This window comes from Peromyscus leucopus, chromosome 16_21 (assembly GCF_004664715.2).
Source record: "Peromyscus leucopus breed LL Stock chromosome 16_21, UCI_PerLeu_2.1, whole genome shotgun sequence".
NCBI lineage: Eukaryota > Metazoa > Chordata > Mammalia > Rodentia > Cricetidae > Peromyscus > Peromyscus leucopus.
The window spans coordinates 2,843,970-2,860,399 of record NC_051084.1 but is presented as its reverse complement, the minus strand read 5'-3'; the positions used below and the strand labels follow the sequence as shown (position 1 = coordinate 2,860,399).

Here is a 16,430-nt window from a genome sequence, read left to right as displayed (position 1 = left end):
AATTAAGCACTGTCTCCCAATGGGATTATATATAGTAAGGCAATACTCTATTGTCATTCTCTTATACAGTTGAGAATTTTGTTATTGGTACTGTTGTTGTTTACTGCCCTAGTGTCTCTAATTTTTTTCCTTTAAAGGGCATATGAGTTTGAGGGAAAGATGCTAGAAACACCCTTCATTCACTGAAAGGTTGATGAATATACATAGATATACAGGTACACACATACAAACATACAAACACAACCATGCACATATACACACACACAGAGAGAGGAATATCCTCCAGCCTATTCAATATTTCTAATTAATATTTTTCCAACTTTTTTTATTATTTGGGAATTGAAATTGCACCCCTATTACAGCAAGTTCCCAGTCCTCCCAGGTCTGTCCCCCAACCCTTATGACCTCCCAGAAGAAGGAGGAAGAAGAGAAGGAGGAGGAAGAGGAGGAGTGTAGTGGGTAGCCATTCCAGCTTTGATCTGGAAGTTCTAACCCCCATTGAGACTCTGGCAACTGTCACACCTACGAGGCGGGGCCAGGGGAGGTGCCTGGAGAACTGAGATCTGGATGGGCGAGAGAGTGGTCTCTCTGTTTGGGGACCCTGAACGGTGGAGGTGTACGGAGTAGAGCTCCAGAGAACACCACTGGACTGCGATACACCTTCCCCAGACCCGTGACCTACCTATCCCTTAATTTGTAAGTTTTGCCATTAAATAAATATCCTTTTAACTATGTGGAATGGCCTTAATAATTTCACCAATATCTGGCACTGACATGGGGCAAATTCCAAAGGCCTGGGTGGCTCCCACCCTCTCCTCCCTGGCTGGCGGGTGCCTAAACCCACCTGCAAAGTTCCATATAACCAGGCAACACCTACACGGTTCCATTCCCAAAAAAGGGAACAGCTAGTCCGGTCTCAATTCCCTGAGCAGGAGGAGAAGGAGGAGGAGGAGGAGGAGGAGGAGGAGGAGGAGGAGGAGGAGGAGGAGGAAAAATACACAGTCTGATTTGTATTGTTCATATACTCACTGGATCATGGTCAAACTCCCAGTGGCTAGCCCCTTAAAGAAAAATTGAGTCCTTCCCCCACCTGCATCCTGGCAAAAGCCATCAACTGTATAGAGCTACTCTTCAACATCCTTATCATAATATATGAGAGTTTTTTTCAATGACTTTCTGTCTAAGTCGTTTCTTTTTTGTGGGGGGTAGGAGGAACAAAGGATAGAGGGCTGTCAGTGGCCTATATTGCCACCAAGGTTCTGGGAGATGTGCATGGTCAGTGCTGCTGCCTAAAGCTATGTTGAAGTCCATGAGCCGGGCTGTTACTAAGGTCCATATTGGTGTTCATGGTCCATGCTTCCTCAGAGGCCATGCTGATGTCCTTGGCCTGTGTTACTGCTGAGGGCTATGATGGTGTCTGTGACCCATGCTGCAACAGAGAGCCATGTTGATGTCCATGGTCTGTACTGCCACTGAAGACCATGCTGAAGTCCATGGCATGTGCTGATACTGGAGATCATGTGAATATCTGTGGTCCAGGCAGTTGCCAAAAGCCATGTGGAAGTCCATGATCCATGCTCCCACTGACTGTAAAGGGCAAGAAAGCTGCCCTTTGTTGAGAAAATGGGACATAGAAGGCTTTTCATATCCTTATTAACAAGTATCCTCCTACTCCACTTAAGGATGTGATACTTCCTACATAGAGATTTTTAGTAATAAGTCAGCAGAAGGCCATAGAAGACCAAAGGTCTGGAAGACAACTCTAAGGCATTGATCACCTTGTTGGTTGCAGAAAGTACACTAGCAGCATCCTGTTCAAGTTTGGGTACTTAGCCAGCTGTTGCCTGTCCAGTTTATATCAGGAGAGTAGGGTTGTTTTTGCTCTTTGGTTTGGGTTTTTTTTTTTTTTTTTGAGTCTATGGATAACTTGGCATCTGTGATTCTGCATGCTACTTACTCACCATCTGTCCCTGACCTCCCCACTTGTATTTTTTCCAGTGACTCCTTGCTCCCAGCATGCCTCATCTTAGTTCTCTCTTAAAGCCCAGTATTCTCCCATCTTGTTGCCTTTGCACAGACAATTCTGACAGCCAAACTCTCCCACACTCACTTTTTCAACTGTTTCTGCATCTTCAAATCTTTCTCACCCTCAAGATCCAAGTGTCACAAGCCAGTGTTTAGGAGCTTGATATGGTTCCTTCTCCCGCCCCTCCCCAGGTCTTTATGGAGCCATCTATTTGCTCACACCCTGCTTTGTGCTTCCTACATAGTGCTTTAGGAGTTCAGTCATGGTTCTTACCTTCACAGAAAGAAAATCCATTGTTGGATCTTGAGCTACAGGATGCTCAGTTCTCTGGAGTCTGTAGAATCAACTGGACTCACCACCCCTTGGAACAGTGCTTACTCTTCAAAATAATTGATGAGCCTGGTCTTTGGAAGAAGCAAGAAAGAATTTAGAGATCTGGTTGCTACAAAGGTTCTTCAAATTGTCTCCATTGTCATGTCTTGTCTTCACATGATTTAAGATGGCCTTGGATGGAAAATAACAATCCTAAGAGAACAGCATAGCTCAGACGCAGACATATAAACAGGCTTTGACTTCCAGAAACTGTAATGACTTAAACCCACAGTGGGGGAAGAGATATAATTGGAAAAGCATAAAGAACCTCAGAGGGTAAATATGCACCATGTTAAAGGAGTTGGCCACTATGTAGACCACCTAGGGATACTAATCAGGGGAGTCAAAGGTGAATTTCCAAAGATGAATATGGATGCTTTATTAACAAGGCCTAGAAGTAATCAGGGAAACGAGCCAAGGGAGTCTGTTGAGGCTCCTTGGCTGTACAATGGCTTTTGAGTTATCCTAGGGTATAAGAAAGAGAAACAGAAAATTTGTATAACATGCAAACACTCTTTTCACAATTAAAAAAAAAATCTGTGAAAAGGAAATGAGCTTACTGTATTCCAAAGTCTTAAAAGAAACAAGACAACACAAATGTAATAGATGCCTTCCCTCAGGCTATGGGAAGAGCATGACTTCAAATTAAGAACTGTTTCTTGTTACTCATATTTATTCATTTCATTCATGCAGTGATTTACACCTTTTTTTTCCTCCTCAAAGCACTGGCTCTTGCCCCAAATGGTACCAAGCTTGAGTAGTTTGGGGGTGAATGGTGTATAACATGGACTTCATTTTTCATGCTCAGATGCCTGTGCGTAAAGCTTGATTCATTCCTGTACAGGATTAGGAGTAGAACCCAAGATAACAACTAGTGCTCTCTCAAAAGGACATTTTCTTCATCTCAGTTCCCTTTTTCTTCTGTTTCTCTGCTTGCCTGTAGCTTGTCATCTTGAGAGCTCCAAAAATAACACACACAAAAAGCTGGTCAAGTAGAGAGAAATCTGAGGTAAGGAAGGGACTCAGTGTCAGTATCTTGCTCTGCTGCAACACTTTGTTTTTGATAGAGCAAAGCAGTGAATGAATATCCACGTGGCAGAAAGCCTTTTCTGTCATCTGCTATGAATTTCTAGACTCATACTTTAGACTCCATTTTCCCACTTACATCATGGGTTGACGCTACAATTGGAATTTTAAATGTCCCTATAGGCTCATGAGTTTGAACACTTGGTCTCCAGCTGGTGGCAATGTTTAAGAAGATTGTGGAACCTTTAGAAGGTAGCTTCTTGCTAGAAGAACTGAGTTGCCGATTGCTTGTCTTGAGCTTTGATGTATCAGCCCCATTCCCTGTTCACTCATTTGGTGTGACTGGCAGCCTCCTCCTCCCAACATGCTTTGCCTATCGTGATGGACTGGATCCCCTCAAAACAGAATTTGAAATAAACCCTTCCTCCCTCAAGATTTCTTGTCAGATACTTTGTCACAGCAATGAGAAAAGTTACTAATACAGTGGATAATAATGACATATCCAGTCCTCATAATATCAGGACTGGAATACACGATTTACAAACCAAATCCAGCATTCCATTTGGATTTACATGGCTAGAGAGTTAAAGAAAATATGATTTTGAATGAAAAATAACAATGATATTTCATAACAAATATAAAGGCACCATTCAGTATTCTCTGTAAGTTTGTTTAGTTTAGTCACTCCCATTGACTGTCTTAGAGTCTATGGTTGCTGTCCACTGAGGTGTTATAGCTGAGTAGATGAGAAATAGAGACTATACATCCTCAACATTTAACCACCTGGTCCTTTACAGAAAAACTTTTCTGTCCCCTCATTTTGTTTTTCACAACAACCCAATATGGTAGTCCCTGACAGTCCTCTCAATTTTGTGGTGAGGAGACTGAGGCATAGGACATCTTGTTCTAATGAATTATCATACATCCAGAAAGTAGATTCAGATACATACCATCCAAATACTATAATACATGTACACATCCATGTTTTATAGACTCCAGTCTTCTTTATCTTTGTCACTCCTTATAATCACCACAGAAACCCTCTGGAGAAGTCTTGTTCCACCATTTACCTTCCATTACTCTGTGTCTTCTTCCTCGTGTCTGTGTCACTTGCGATCTGTGCCATTCTTACAGGCTCTTAGCCATGGACTACAAAGTCACTTGTGTAGTGGTCTTGCTTCCCAGGGGAAAACAAGTCCTGTTGGAGCAGGGGATGTGCCTTTATCCTACCTAGACATTAGCACAAAACCTGATTTATGGAAGACACTAAGGAACTAGAAAGTGGTTGTGTAAACTTGAATTAACCAGCCTCTGATTTGGTGTCTTTTTCTCTCTACTAAAGCAAGTTCCTGTGTGTCAGGGATTAAAAACTCCATTTCAAGGAAGAACACATGCTTAGAGACTCCTTGCACTGAAACATTAACATTCAACCTTCCTCAATTAACATGGGTGTTTTTGACCCATACAGAAGATTTACCTCTTTGGGGATCATCTGGGAAAACATTTCAGTTTCCTCTTTATTAGTCCACCTTTTATACTGTTAGTTGGCTCAGTATTTTCACCAACATCTACAAAATCAAGTTGAATTTCTTCATCTCAGCATTTAGGAGCTTCCCCATACTTGTCACCTAAGATAGCTATCCAATCGACCTCTTCCACGTTGTTGTCTCACATCCTGGAATCTGCAATATGACCCAAACTATGACTGTCATCCAATGATCAAGCCTTTGACTACAATGTGTACCAGCCGACATCTCTATCCATCAACATTTTCAAATGCCTATTAGCGTGGTGGAATGCCTTGTCTTACATAACTGGGACAAGCACTGCCATCTCGTCCTCTCTCGTGTCTGACCTCACATTTACAAAGTGAGCACCTAAAGAAGACTTACCTCCTTCCATGCGCTTGCTTCCTGTTCTTGCTTGGAGCCACGGTAGTTATAGAGAGGTAGGGACATCCTGAAAACACACAAAGGGAAAAAAATAACTATGTGCTTTATTTCTCAGACTCAGCCATTTATCTAGCATTAGTTATGCACCTGTAGTGTGATGGGTACTGTGCTCAGAAGTTTACATTCTGTATCTCTCTCTTGCTATTTCCATCAATTTGGTCAGGTGGACTATTATTGGCTTCATTAAACACAAAGGGAAACCTGGGCTCAGGATCATGGCAATTTGCCCAAGGACACATAGCTATTTGTGTCTTGACCATGAAACAAATCTATTTGTCTTTTCCTCACATATCAGCACCCCAGGATAAATATCTTCTCGTCAAAGAGCTAAGGGACTTGAAATGGAAAGTTACTTGCTGTATTCATCATTTGTTCCACAGACACTATATTGGGTAGCTGGAACCTAGAAGAGATAGCTGGAACCTAGAAGAGAACCAGAAGCTTTCCAGCCATCTTAGATACTACATTAAATTACAGAAATGAATAAAGAAAAAAACGTATACTTTAACAAGTATTGTGATGAAGATAGAGGGAGTGATATCTGAAAATAATACCTGAGGAAGACCAATGTTTGACGTAGATTTTAAGGCAGGGCTCTTTAAGCAATAGACATTGAACTGCAACACGGAGGGTGAGAATGAGATTGTCACAAGATGAAAGCTCTCCAAGAAGATGAACAGTTATGGCAAAGGAGTTGAAGCACATGGTTCAGTGAGCCTCATCACAGAACAAAAGACTGCAGTGTGGTCAAGCAGGATGGGACAGCAGGCAGGCGAAGTGAGGTGAAGCTGGAAAACTGAAAAGCCAGTGTGATGCCGAGTTGCTCTGCTGAGAGAAGTGGTCTCTCTCACCTGAATACTAGCACTTTGTGGATGATAAGCACACAGCAAAATAACGGACTGACTCAGGTCTACAAACGGGTATCCTCATATCCTGATGTGATTCATCAATCGTGGTTTCATGGATTCTAGAAATGTAAATAATGCATACACAAGAATCATGAAATAGCCCAAATAGGGATGAGAACACACCTCGAAGTCATGCTAGTTCTGCCATAAAACATATGAATATCCATATTAAGTGTGATAGTTGAGTGTAGAAAACTGTGTATTAGTTCTTGACAGGTGTTGTGACGAGTAACTGTCAGGTAGTGGTTTACCCAAATGAGTTGCAAACTTGTGCTTCACAAAGCTCTGTATAGTTCAAGGTTGTAGAGGGATCACAAACTATTATCAAAGCTTTCCATTTTCTTCCCCTCTTCGTCTCCCTCTCTCTCTCTCTCAGACTGCTTCTCATTTAAGTTCCTTGGATCCACATTTCCAAGGGAATGTGCCCTCTCAGCCTCTTCAGTTCACTCTATATACTGCAGTTGCCTTCTGGAGTTATATAAGTCAGTGCCTATATATCTCACTGCCCTAGATAGCTCTGAGTCCTTGAGAGTGGTAAATATCTCTCACTCATCTCGCAACAGGGCTTGATTCAAAATATCACTGAAGAACCGTTTGTCAAGTCGAATTATACTGACCTTCTGCCCAGACCTCCTTTCCTTACAGCACAATTCTTCTTCAAAAGGTTCCCATGGTTTCTCTTCTGGAGAAGGCAACTGTCACAATCTATTTAAAAATTCAATAAATTTCCCTCAATAAATCCCCATTGATCACTCAATTTCCAGCCCCACATGAGCCATCTGGACATTCTGCCCATCACAGTTATTTAGGGACCCTGACAGCCCTCTATCACTGTAGAGTTTGGGGATAGGGCATTTTTCACCAGACATTCTGTCTCCAACCACCAAGCAAAGAATGAAGGGCAACAAGAGAACTTCCTGCCCCATGTAGGGTAGGTCTGGGAGTGACAGTTACTAGTTCTGTCTACTTTACACTGACTGAGTCAGACTTGGATTTAAAGATAGTAAGGAGATTCCACTGAAATGTGAAGTCAGAAACTTCTGGAGAAAGAGGCTCACAGGGCATCCAGTTCATCTCATCCTGGCCTATTCTCTATCAGCAAAATGAATTTTTCTATGGAATGGGGAAACAATGTATGTTCTGCTGAGGGAATCCAAACACTTTGAAACAATCTTATGAACAACCATAATCAGTGACTAAAATGTCAAATCCCTATGAAAGCCCACAGGGATTCCTCAAGTCATGCCCTGAATTGAAGACAAGTTCTAAGAATGTTTCATGGTTAGCAAGCCCTATGACATTTTCTCAGTCTCTGAAAATGTTTCTTTGGAATGGTTCTCCTTAATGATATAGATATATAGAAATATATGGATAACCTATAGATAGGTATGTAGATAGATATAGACAGATAGATAATAGATTATTTTTGTTTTTTTCGTTTTTGTTTTTGTTTTGTTTTTCTTTTTACCCTCTGGATAGTTGGTTTCATGTTGGTAAGACTTGAAGGCAGCATAGTGCAATAATCTGACTTGGGAGGCTTTTTCTATCTGAAGGTGTAAAACCTCAGCAGAGTTTCAGAACTCATTGAGAAGGTAAAATGAAAAAATTCTCCCCTGGCGTATTCACATACAACTTTGTTTTAATTGTCAAATGAGGAACTTTACCAACTTGGGTGGAGTTTTCAACATGATTGGCCTAGCTGAAACATGGAGGAAGTGAAAGCCAGAGAAAGAAGGTACCATCGATATTGTGTACAAAACATGAACTGGCTGAGGAGCCCCCATGGAACTGGACTAGGCCCTCTGGATAAGTGAGACAGTTGATTAGCTTGAACTCTTTAGGAGGCCCCCAGGCAGTGGGACTGGGACCTGTCCTTAGTGCATGAACTGGCTTTCTGCAACTTAAGGCTTATGCTGAGACATTTTGCTCAGCCTTGGTGTAGGGAGGAGGGGACTTAACCTGCCTCAACTGAATCTACCAGGCCGAGCTGAATCCCCAGGGGAGACCTTGCCTTGGAGGAGGTGGGAAAGGGGGGGAGGGTTAGTGGGGGAAGGCTGGGGGCTGGGAGGAGGGAGGACAGGGGAATCTGTGGCTGATATCTAAAATTAAATTGATTATTAAAACACACACACACACACACACACACACACTATCACAAATGGGCTGGGCTGTTTGGTTTGCTCACCACCACCACCACCACCACCACCACCACCACCACCACCACCATCACCCTAACCAAATTATTAGGATTTCTGTGTTCAGCAGTAAATCTCTTCCAATTTGAGAATCACCATGAAAATACTCTGCTCAGATCTGCTATGGAGGTAATCGATTGCATGTCTCAGCTCTTTGGGCCCTGTTGTATCCATTGGTCTGAGTTAATAAGCTGGAGTTGTGGGGGTTGTAGCTCAGGCTTGTTTCTGCAGTGTGGAGTTGCTTTAATGGGTAATTCTGACCCAAGGAATCCCTAATTTTCAGTTAAGTACTAGATGATAATCTGACTCTCTTTCTACATAATTTCCTTTCTTCTTCCTCTCCTTTCACAGATGTGAGACCTGCACGGGGGGTCTGAAGCCTCTCCCTGCCTTCTCTTACTTCCTCCCTGTTTTCCTTCACAGGTGTTTCCTCAAACAAATCTTCTCTTGGGTACTTCTCAGAGAACCTAAACTTGTACCTTCTATTCAGATTTTCAAGTGGTCAGAAGGGAGACCTTTTTGGGATGTCCTCTTACATTTAGTGTGAAGTTTATTCACAAGAGTTGCAAAGAACTGGTCAGAGAAGCCAAAGCATCCTCCTCCTAACACACAGAATATCTTGCTTTTGAAAAAAATTCAACTTATGCACCAGAGAAACTGTAATCATTGATTACAAACAAACTCATTTCATCTTTTGCTCCACAAGTGGATACTAACTCATTGTAGAGATCAGAGCTGAAGTCCACAATGATGAGTTAACTTCCTTTGATGAGCCAAGTTGTAGCAAACGGAGATGGTAAATACTAGCAGGACCCTACTCCTGGTCTTAGAAGTTTGCCACACTCTCTCTTACACAATACTGTGTTTCACATCCAAGACAGAATCAATCCAGGCAAGACCTCATCAGTCAGTTCAGCCCAAAGAAACTTACATCTGTAAGAATAAAGAAGCATCTATTTTGTGAGAGTTTTCAAGCCACCTTTAGTTGGTAGTAAATAACATTTTTAAAATATGTGGTTTCATCAAGCATTCAATGTAATTCAAGGGATAAGGACTATACAAAGAGTCAAGAAGGCTCCTTGCAAATACAAACTGTTGTCAAATGGACTGACATTGAACATACTCTGCCTTTCACAGCTAACTATAGCTGTCTTTGCAAAATGCCTATTTCAGTGACTGGCTAAGTATTGCATCTGAGACTGTTATAGTTATTTTACTTAGCCTTCACTATGTGCCAGATATTGCCCTTGATCATTACCCAACTTTGCAGATGAAGAAATTAAGGCTTAGAGATATTAGGCAACTTGTCCAATGTGTCATATTAATAAGTGATGAAGATCAGATTCAACCCAGATCAGACATTTTCTACTATGCTTTAAAAATCCTTGTTGTGGAAATTGACAATATGAGCATAGAAATTCTTACCTTGTTCTCACATAGGGATTAGATTGAAATTGGCTTAAGAGATAGATTAGTCAATGAAGTACTTGCCTTGAAAGCATGAGTATCTGAGTTCCATTCCCAGGAAATACAGTTGAAAACAGCTGAGCATGGTAGCCCACTTGCCTTCTCTGTGCTGAATTTTGTCTGCCTTGAGCTTGTGCAAGTTATGTGTATGCTTTATGTTCTGTGTATTCATATGTGCACCTGCCCTGTTGTGTCTGGAAAATGCAGAAGTTCTCTTTTTCAAGATGATCTAATTCTATAGTCCTGGAACCCACAGGGAAAGGAAATACCAATTTTCTTCAATGGAGTTTACAAGTATGTCAACCACACTTCAGAACAAGCTCCATACTGAGTAGTTGGCCAAAACAAATCAGACTCCATTTTTAAAGAGAGAGAATGAATATGAAATTGGATGAGTTAGGAAGTAGAGCATGACCTGGGAGCAGTTCAGGGAGAGCAAAGAATATGATCAAAATATATTGTATACAAGTCTAAAGCATAAGTAAAAATACAAATGATAGGAGCTATAAAAAAGTGTATCTTCCTGAAAAACTAGTTTGACCCAGGTATGGTGACATGCAGCAGTGATTATTGAAATGGATTTGTTAATATGGCAGGATCTGGACTCACCTAGAAGAAAAGACTCTGAGCATGCCTGTGAAGGATTATCTAGGTTAGCCTCTAGTTATGTTAGGTTAGCTTCTGGTTATGTCTCTAAGGGATTATGTACTTTAGGTTAATTGAGATGTGAAGACCCACCCTGAATGTGAGTTGCACCATTCCATTGACTAGGGTCTTATATCACCTAAAAAGAGGAGCTTTACCTATATACAAGCATTCATGACCTACAGTGCTCTATCACATGTTCCGTCTAAATGGCATTGCCTATGAGAGAAGAAAAATCATTAATAAAGGAATTGTGCTCTGCTTCATTACATTCTAGTGATGTCTTGGTATTATCCAATCAATTTTTTCCCTCCTTCCTGCCTGTCCCACTCCATTACTAGAGTTGTTGCTCATCTCCAAGGCCAACATAAAGGGATACAATACAAAGAGATAGTCAGTCAGTAGAACAGAGTCACACCCCAAGGTGAGTAGAAGTGTAGCTTTCAAGTTACTGGAAACTGTGGCTCTGCCTCTGCAGGCATTCCTCCAGTTGCCTTCCCAAGGTTTTCCACATCAGTGTATCTATTTTTAGTACAATGCTACCATGTAAGACATCATCCAAAAGAAAGCTGAACTCAGAAACTAGTTTTAAATCCTAACTCAAATATCAGTGACTGCATTTTTCTAATTTACAGAATAGGACTAATTATATACATCCTACAGATGTCATTGTACCTCTTGAATGAAACAACATTCAGAAAGTGTCACTCAACACTTGCTGTATTTCAGTCCTTCAATAAAATATGGTACCTACTCGTAGACCTGAGCCTAGCAAAATCATCATCAGAGAGGCTTCATCCAGCAACCGATAGGAGCAGCTGCAGAAACCCACAGCCAAACATTAGGCAGAGCTTGGAGAATCTCACAGAAAAGGGGAAGAAGGATTGTAGAAGCTAGAGGGGATCTATGTGGCAGCCAATCTGAGATAAGTGAAATCATCTTGGGGTCAAGCTCAGATCACCTCTACTATATTTTATAGTTTGCTTCATACTAGAGCATGTACAGGACAATAACCTGTAACACTGAATAGCAGCTGAAGACTTCCCTAGCTCCTTTCTACCTCTCTCTAAGCCTTCTCTTTACCTTCCCTATACCCAACCCCCACAGAACAACCAACTCACTGTCCCTTTCTGACCCCCTCTGATTCTGCATCATCTTATCAGAAGTTGTGGATTTCTGCCGAGTTTTTCTCATGATTCAGAGATCTCTAAAGTCTATATGACTCACTCTGGGGCAGATTAACACATTCCATAGGAACTCGGGTACAGGGATGGAGCCCAATACTGGTTCCTAGTTATGTTAGATTGGCCAAGTCACTTGACCTCAGTAAGTTTTCTTGGATAAACAATGTCTGTCCTACTAACACACTATGTTCTCAAAAGTAACTGTACTGTAACCCCTTTCTAATTCTCCTCCCATCACAACCTTTCTGGGAAGATGCTTGCTCCTATTCCCTCATGTGTGGTTCACCAGCTTAAAAGAACAATATTCTTGGAAAACATCTTCCCAAGACACCATGTTCACCTGAGTCCCTCAGATTTGTGTCAATCTTTCCCACCACCACCCACATACACCCAGAGTACAGCAGATTAGCATAGACTGTCAATTCTTAAACTTTAGTGTGAATCAGTAACATTGAAAAATCTATTGAAACCCAGATTGATGGCCCCACCCCCCAGTTTCTGATTCAGTAGGTCTTGGGTGGAACCAAGAATTTACATTTCTAGCAAGTTGATGCTGGGCATCAGAACTTCTAGTTCTAGGACCACATTGAAACCACTGGTGTCATCTCTTACCACTGGGCAAGCACCTGCATGGCCAGAACTGAAGAGCCAAATAGCCTCAAGTTTGTGGAAAGTTCATCCACTTTGTACCTGTACAATCATGGGAATGTCAGTCTAAGATTCAGTCATCATTATTAAATGGAAGTTGCAATGATGCAAGCCCAAAGATAATAATTCTGTAAGGGACAGAGAAGTTCCAGTCTATGTGGGCTTCAGCATTGTCCCCAATACTTACTAAGTGCTGCATGTTTGTGAGTTGTCAAAACCCCAAAGGTCCTTTTCTAAGAGGATAATCTCTCCTGCAAGACATCAGAAAGCTCTCTGAGTCTCAGAGACTAAACAAAGATTCTAAACAAATTAATAAATTTGACAATGACAATAAGTTACATATTCCTAGTCTCTGAGATAACTTAGATTGATGCTATAAGGAAAGAACTGGGATATGGTGTTCAAAGCTCAAAATTTGGAACTAGGCACTGCCAGTTCCTGGTTGAGTACCTTAAGCAATTTCAATGTCATTTCCATGACAGCTTTCTCATCTAGTCAGTAGGGCACATTCGTGTTCACTTCAAAGCAAATGAGCTGTCAGCCTGCTTAGTGAGCAATGGTTCTCTTAGTTGTGAGAACCTGAGCAGCTACTTAAATATTTGTTTCCTTTTCTGATCCCAGCCACAAAGGTGCCACCGCTGATAACCTGACACCAGCCAATGCTACTTGTCCTTTGACTGTACTGCTACTGGATTCTCTTGCATAATGAGCCCTCATTTCTGAGAAAGGACAGGTCAAACCATTCAGGCCACACTCCCAGCATCAGCCCACCCTCGCTTCCAGAGAGTACCATTGGCCTGTGTCTCTAACTACACACCATTCCAAAAGAATCTTATTTGGCAAAAGCTACAGACAGCTGAAGTCACTAAGTTCATGGGATAGGAATTTCATGATAACGTTATTGTATGTCTCCCTCCTCCTCCACCAAAAAGTCAGTTTCGCCAGTTATTGGTTTTGTCTTGATAGAACTCAGAAAATCCCACAGGAAAGAACCGCAGGTTGTTTTTTTTATCATTTTGTTCCATTTCTCCTGTTTGCTTAGTGACCTTGGTAAATAGTGTTGTGCAAACAGAAACCTTTTAATTCTACTGAGTCCTTACCTGGGACACTTCAGCTGTAGGAGTAAGTGAAAAGGGTGCCCTAGATTTAGACTTTTCTCCTATGTAAAACTTCTTTAACCTTTCTATAACAATAACATAAAATAAGTATGACTGTTGCTATGCTAATAACAAAAATTAAAGAATTTCTAATAGATAATTACTTATTCACCCAACAAGTGTTGACTGAATACTCATCAAACAGTGGACATGGCTTAGCTGAACGTATAACAGAGATTAAAGCAGAGTCTCTTTTTCCTGTAGAGACAAAGCTGTTGTATTCCCTACCTATAGAGGGAACATTCCAGGTGACACAAATGCCTGATTGCTAAGTATTTGTCCAGGGACCACTAGCTCTATTTCAGCACTTAAAGATGCCATTATTGATGTAAAAGTGCAGAAAGAACAAAACTTTAAGAGGCACCCACACATTTGTTCTTTTACTATGTCAAAAAGAATTATGACTCTTGTGGTCAGCAAATAAATGATAGCTTATCTAAATCTTTGAAGCTTGGCACTACACAAGATACTCATGTATTTATTCATTCCCTTGTTCAATCAACAGCTGTTCATTTGAAATTTCTGTGTATTAGGTGCTAGAGCTACAGGAATGAAGAAACTCTGCTCCCTGCCCTTCTAGACTTGTCATTCTTAGTGACAGATAATTACCACTGAAAACGGTAAGTTCTAGGAAATTGAGAATAACGTGTATAAGAGAAATGCAAATCTTAAAATCTGAGTGAAGTGTCCCAGACACTGAAGCCATGTACTAAGCACAGTTCTAAGCACCCTACACATAGTTATATAACTTCTCAGTACCCAGGCCATAAGGATTGATAACTCCACTTTACAGATGGGAAGTTGAGTCACAGACTCAAACCATACAGTTATGCAGTAAGTGCCAGATAAGAGAAGGGAAACTGGGTATCTTGTGCTGGGTGTGTTTAACCTCTCCATGTGAAGTCTCTGAGGACTTACTTAGAGATGCAATGACAGATTAGCTTTTCTTACACTGCTGATCTTTACCCACATATGCCCCCCCACACCAGAAACACGATTTGCCATCCAATGACACTTGTTTCTCCTAGAAGAAGAGCAAATGAGACTTTTCCAGATTTAGATACCTAAAAGTACTATTGTCTCTTCTTTGGATTATGAACAGAGAAATTGCATTATATAAAACAAAGATTCTAGGATATAGGAATAGAGTACTGGGCCCTTGTCCCAGCTCTGTCTCCCTTACCATGTGATGGCCAATAAATTGTTGGCATTTAGTTGATATTTTTAATACCAATCTCAAGCCATATTTTGAAGGGCCTCTATAGTAAACTGATCTGTAAGCTGCCGTATGGAAGCTATACTTTTAACATTATCACTATCATTATGCTCATCATTACCATCACCATCTTCATCATCCCCATTAGAAGCTTAGCCACAAATACATTTAGGCATATTTGTTAAACATGTGTTAATCCAAGGCTTCAGACTCCTGAGCTCAAGATAACTGAATCAGTTCCACCAAAAAGCCCTAGAGGAAAAAAAAAAAAAAAAGGAAAGGCAGCAGCATTTGGGTTGGAGAAGGAAATCTTTGTATCAGCAGAGCTGCATCTTGCTGACCTGGTACAAAAGAAGTTCTCTGAATGGCAGTTTACAACGAGTCTCAGAACTTTGTCAGCTTCCAGCTTCACACCATACCATTGACCTACTCCACATCACCACGCATGGTGTCATTCAGTGATTCAGTGCAGGGTACTGTGTCAACATTATCTGCCTAGGGGCTAATAAATTCTTTATCAGTGGTATTGAGGTTTTACAGCCTTATCCTTGTATTTCATTTTCAGATTCTCTTACCTCTTCAGCCTTGTGTGTGTGTGTGTGTGTGTGTGTGTGTGTGTGCGCGCGCGCGCGCATGCGTGCATGTGTGCGTGTGCGTGTGCGTGTGCGTGTGCGTGTGCGTGTGTGTGTGTGTGTGTGTGTGTGTGTTGTCCATGTAGCAGGCTCCTCTTGTCTTTTCCATGCTCTATGCATGCCACTAATTAGCATTCTTTATAGTCTTAGCTCCAAATGACTGTTTTGTTTGAGTTTTGGACTATAGCCAGAAGCTCCCTGGTTTTTACTTCTAGTTGCTCAAATAAATAAAGCATAATTTTTGTTGTCCATAGATTAATAGAACAGGTGGCATAACCAAAAATATCAATGATTTATTCAATGGTGTCTATCCCAGCAGAGTAACATTATTGGTTGGGTTAAGTTGAAGAAATGGAATGTTCTTTTTCATCTTTTATATTGTATCTCTTATCATTCTCCCAGTAGCCATAAAAAAGTAGGCTATCTATACTATTTATATTTCTCAAATGAGAAAACTATGCAAAGAGGGAAAATGTGATTTGGTCATTTCTATAGATGCTTTCTTGGTTTTCCACAGCACATCCAATAGAAAAGCTATGGCATAAGATGCACTATAGAAAAAGTCAGTAAGATGTGGTATATTGTACCCATTCCTGTAGAGTCACTAAGATGATTAATGAAAACCTCTGTGAAGTTCCATAGCTCAAGACTTTAAAAGATTTTGCTTTTTAATATTCTTGTACAAATATATATGTCTATGAGGGGTCAAGAAACCATATTCTAGTAATACAGGAGAAAGACTGGCATGTTTGGGGAAAAATGGAATAACATCAGAAGCAGGTGGATTCTGAACATTTTTTAAATGGGTAATAAGATTTACTGATGGGTAGGCTGTAGGTTATAAGAAAAGTAACGATGGAAGGATGACTGTGAGGTTTTAGACCCTAGCAACAGACAAAAAAGAGTCTCTGGGGATGCCATCTGTGGACTAAGTCCACCTCATCATCATTACATTTTACATTATCAAATTCTCTGCCTTCTGAGGACACACAATGTCTAGTT

The 16,430-nt window shown here is 41.0% G+C and overlaps 1 long non-coding RNA gene across 1 annotated transcript; it reads right to left on the bottom strand.

Annotated features, from left to right (window-relative positions):
* Nucleotides 1-5,249: 5,249 nt before the first annotated feature.
* LOC114701994 lies at nt 5,250-7,047 on the bottom strand. Its single transcript, XR_003735914.2, has 3 exons — nt 6,902-7,047; nt 6,228-6,343; nt 5,250-5,383 (listed from the first exon to the last, which is right to left on the bottom strand). It is a non-coding gene; the product is annotated as an uncharacterized LOC114701994 (long non-coding RNA).
* Nucleotides 7,048-16,430: the final 9,383 nt, after the last annotated feature.